At 34.2% G+C, this 5294-nt stretch overlaps 1 non-coding gene across 1 annotated transcript; it reads right to left on the bottom strand.

The window, feature by feature from the left end:
• Window positions 1–4215: 4215 nt before the first annotated feature.
• Trnad-guc (transfer RNA aspartic acid (anticodon GUC)) lies at window positions 4216–4287 on the bottom strand. The gene has a single exon. It is a non-coding gene; the product is annotated as a tRNA-Asp (tRNA).
• Window positions 4288–5294: the final 1007 nt, after the last annotated feature.

Genomic DNA, 5294 nt, shown 5'->3' with positions numbered 1-5294 from the left:
GTTTAGCGCATTTGTCAGACGGGCATTTAAATCAACGTCATTATTTACCTGTCATTTGGCATTACTGCGCCAATCACTTCATTGTGCAGTGACATTTAATAAGTTACGATACTGGCGTGTACAAAAGAGAACAGCAATTTAATTTCAAATGTGAGCTGTAATCTGCAATGTGACCTCAGTTTCAAAAGGTAAAAGGTAAGGTTGGTAAGGAAGTATATTTTTCTCGAGCAAAAAAATAGATGGTTAGGTATTTCTATTTCTAAATAATGGGAAAGAAGATTCGTCTAAAGAGGATTAGCATAACACTTACTCTTGGCAATGCAAAAATACTTTGAAATCAATTAAAGTGAATTACGAATGATGATGAAGAAAGATGGAACACACCAGGGACCTGGTGAATATTCTTGTTACCAATTTTATTTAAGTACAATCCTCGTCAAATAGTTCGTGACACCCAAAATAGCAACATGTCTTTGTTACAATGAATTGGAATTGGAAGGTTGTGTTGCCAACTTTTTGGCCACTTTGGGTATCACGAACAATTTGATGCTGACTATACTTAAAAAAAGATTGAGTGCCCAATGAGCTGGCTCTTCTCTTTATGTTACAAACATTAATGTTAACCATTCGCGCGGTTTCGAAACTCCAGTGACAAATGTTAATGGCGTCAGCAAAAGAATAATTATTGACACAATCTGTGGGCGACGCAGATTATTAAATTATGGCCACGAATTGAAACGTTGGTCGACGTAACGTACATACTAATAGTATAACTTTGTCTGTTTGTATTGTACCTTTTCACGCCTAAACCACTGGAAAGATTTATAATGTATAAAATTAGGTATAGAGAGAGTTTAAGTCATGGGGAAAAACATAGGATTTTATTTGTTGATAAGGAAACGCGAACACGATAAAGTATTTCTGTGGCAGATAGAAATCCACGCGAGCGAAGCCGTGGGCAAAAGCTAGTTTCCCATAAAGTTGGATGGCTTGTTCGAGCGGGAAATTAAACTTGTATGTATGTCAATTGATGAATTAATGAGTTTTGATAGCAATTAGAAAACTGTTAGCTTGTTGACGATTATGTTAAGCAATAACTTAATCAAATTAAGTGATCGGAGCCAATATAACCATAACATTTTTATGATAATTCAAGGTGTGGGCAGAAATTATCATTGGGTTTTATCGGGTAATTTAATATCGTTAGTAAACATAATAATGGACTCCTTATTCATGGTTAGAGAGCTGTAGAGCCTTACACCCGTATTCACAAACGATGCTTGCTTAAGTGAAGCAGCAAATGGAACTCACAGCGTTGAATAGAGCTCTGTGATAGGTTCGTGTGTGACCCTGTGCGTCCACGCGCACTGTGAGACCTCATAGTAATGTTTGTGAATACGGGCATTAGTATTACCAGAAATGGTTTATGTATTTATAGGTAGCGAGAAGCACCTGGATGCGGGCAGGACTGGTGGTTGTGAAAATCCTTGGGGGAAGGCCTTTGTCCAGCAGTGAAACAGGTCCTTTGGCTGAAAGTAGCTATAGTACTTACTGCACGTTGATATTGAATGTCTTTGCCCATTTTCACCAATCCATCCCTACTTTTTAAGTGATCCCTATGAAATTCGTCTATGAATTTTTTTTAACTAAAGTGATTCTTAGTTAGGATATGCTTAAGGGATCGATGGTGAAAACGGGCATTAGTTTCTACAGGCTTCGTTATTGAAGTATTTTTCGATCGATTTACTATTGAAAACTGAAAAAGTTTCAGGACCTAAGTAAAGATATTTCTTAATTAGGTCCAATGGAGTCCAAAACTCTTTAAAATGAGCACACTTCGCTTGTGGCTTGTACTGTGACCCAACACGGATGATTAATGTCCGCACTCGCACATTCATAAATCGCGCTTGCACCACCCTTCACTTTGTCTACAGTTGTCTTGGTGTACAATGACGACATACATAATACTTATTATCCATTATTATATGCGAAAGTAACTAACGCTCGTATTCACAAACGATAATTGCTTAAGTAAAACAGCTAATCGAACGCACAGCGTTGAATAGATCTCTGTGATTGGTTCGTGTGTCACCCTGTGCGTCCACACGCACTGTGAGACCTCATAGTAATGTTTGTGAATACGGGCGTATGTATTTGTTTCCTTTTCTCGCTTAAACCTCTGAACCGATTTAAGAAATACGGGACTATTCCCACCTGTCTTTCCCACCGCTGCAACTCCTGTGTAGCCAGGATCTACAGCTTGACCGCCAAAAAATCCCAACCAGTGAAGGTTAAGTTTGTCCAGGGGGAAAATTAAACTGTCATTGGACTCGCAACAAAATTAATCAGAAGAACATAGGAGGAGTTCGCAGTTAAGGTACGATTTAAGAGATAGTTGAAATTCAAGGATAGACATAGGATAGTTTTTATCCCAGTTTTTGTAAGGGAGACTACTTATCCTACTGTGACAGACCGAAATTCAAGCGGGCTAAGACGCGGGTAAAAGCTAGTTAAGTTTAAAGAAAAATTTACTGTGATACGTCGTCTATATTGGTATAAATAAGTAAATAACTATGATAACAGCGCAAATATACCGGTTGTGCGTCAAAGAGCCATATTTGAGGAAATTAGTTTTTACATCTGTCATAATAAACAAGCAATAAATTACGGAATTAAGTGTACTTATGTTAATTAAGTTGGTACAGCTGGCCAATAAATTATTTCTCATGTGACGTGATACCACCACGGTTTGGGCAATTTGACGGATTATACAATTTAAATTGTTGCCATTCTAATTTGTCACCATAGAATGTATAATTAAAGGCTGTTTTTTTTCAGTTGCAAAGGTCAAAAGTTTATGAATTTGTTTTGGCGTTCATGAGCTTGCGATATAAAAGTAGGTATGTAAAGATACTGCACTACTACTACTCTAAACACTAATTCTTGTGGTGTATATAATAAGAGTAGTAAAGTAGTAGTAAGTAAGAATAAGTTTAATTTATTTTCAGATGAACATTTAGTATTTTTAACAAAAAACTAACGATCCCTTGCTATTGCATGATTATCTTTATTTATTCGTTGCAACCTTTTATTTCTATCAAAAAAGAACATTCTTCAAAACCAACACGGTTATTACCAACAAAGTAACTCTGACGTCACGGCGCGGACGCAGCCGCGGCGGAAAGCGGCCATTACACAGTTGATATAAAACCGCAATACAGCTAATGGCACCGTACATTATAACCGCGTGAAATTAGAGGCAATTCGTTTTATTGGTACTGCCTAACTACTGTTTTAGTTGGGTAATAACGTTGGCTAATTTAGGGTGCAATGGATTTCTGTTGTGTGACAGCTCGCGGTATAACAGCATTTGCAGTGCACCATTTAAATGTACCGATCTTATTTTGTGTACCTAAAACTGAATATTAAAGTGTTAGTCAAAAGTAAAAATGTTGAATCATTTTAATTGTGAGCTTTATAGGCTTTTTAGGCACTAAGCACATTAGTACTATGTATATTTAGAAGAAATCAAAATAATCAATTCAATTAACTTAAAAGAGACAATGACACAAAAATAGTGTAAGGCTAGGTTGCACCATCTTACTTTAATTTTAGAAACGTCAAAAATCTGTTAATCTCCATACAAAAAACACCGGTTATCGGTAATTAATTATAAACTTGTGTTTGGCCATTCACAAAAATTATGCCTCAAAAGTGTTTCATTCATTCAAAAGATAAATGCCTTAATAATATCTTGTTGGCGGACATGGTGATTTTTTTTACGATTGTTTTTTATTTGTATTTATGTAACCGTAATTTTCAAAAAACCCGTTCCAATCATTAGCAGCTAATTTTAAAAACATTAAGAAGCTATTACCTATACGTCATCCTATAATGAATAGGTGCGCCACCATTTTTTATTTTTTCAGAAAAAAGTGCACCCTAATCTATCGAACGATTATCGGGCACCATAACACTTATGCGGGATAATAAAAAATACTAACATGGACGCTGTTTTTAATATCCAATAAAATTTCTTTCAATGTGTAGGTTTTATTATTCACTGACGCAACTTAGCTGTAGAAACTACACTACTAAGAGCTACGCTACGAGCTATTTGGTATATTTTTTCCTCATTATCATACTTGTATTTAATAAAAATAAAATAACTTTCTAGCAAACACAAAAAAGAACAATTTAAAAATAAAAAAAGATCTCTCCGGCGGGGAATCGAACCCCGGTCTCCCGCGTGACAGGCGGGGATACTGACCACTATACTACCGAAGACTTGTGAGTGAACGTCGAAATTATTGATACAATTTGGAACGCAACATCGTGAATAAACAGCTGTAACTGATAGCAACATTTTAACCGATTTTAAAAAAGAAAGTCATCTTATATGTATGTAACATAGTCAGAATGTCACAGTTTTTGTATGTAATCTTTTATAGCATAGAAAACTAGTAAACTAAAGTGTCAGCAAATAGACGTTTTATTTTCTTGCCAAATATGAATCGAGAATAAAACATGCCGTATAAATTGTATAATTGCTGTGCAGTAAAATGTTGTATTTCAAATAAATTAAGATTTTTATGGATCAATAAAATTATAGTTTTTGATAGCAGAAAATTGCATACTCAAATTAACACCGATATAATTCTGATAATTATGCATTTTAAACATTGATTACATTTTAAGTGGCGTTCATATTAATATCTAGGGTGTGTTTATGTGTGTAGCGGGAAAATAATTCAAAGGAATAAATTATTTTATAGTTAAAATTCTTTACTGAAGTAATTGTATGTTTATTAATCTTCATTTATCTTATTTATGTTAAATTATTTTGGTATAATAAATATTATACCTAGGCAAAAAAAGTCCATGGCCTTCGGTAAATACTTTTATATTCAAACTAGTTTAATTGAGGTAGTTTTTTATTTAGAAAACAGATTAAGATACCAAAATAATATAGACAAATAACTTATGATATTAAATCTTAAACTAAATATTTACTTACATAGAATTTCTTATATAAAATAAAATTTTTGATTCATACCTATGTTAATTTGTTTTGTGTAAGTAAACCTATTATTTGATTTGACCCGCTATACCAAAGACCACATCTCTCCAAGTTATTGGAGTGAAAGGATATTTTTATCACTAACAATTTGGACTGCGAATTTCCAAATTAAACTTTATCTTAATAACATTATAATATTCGGCGAATTATAGTTTCCGTTTCCAATTCGGATTCATTAGCTCTTGCTAATGCTGACATTATTGGGTTAGTTTAA

The sequence above is a fragment of the Ostrinia nubilalis genome, chromosome 8 (assembly GCF_963855985.1).
Source record: "Ostrinia nubilalis chromosome 8, ilOstNubi1.1, whole genome shotgun sequence".
Classification (NCBI taxonomy): Eukaryota; Metazoa; Arthropoda; class Insecta; order Lepidoptera; family Crambidae; genus Ostrinia; species Ostrinia nubilalis.
The sequence above is the reverse complement of the archived record's forward strand: the minus strand, read 5'-3'. Positions and strand labels throughout refer to the sequence as shown.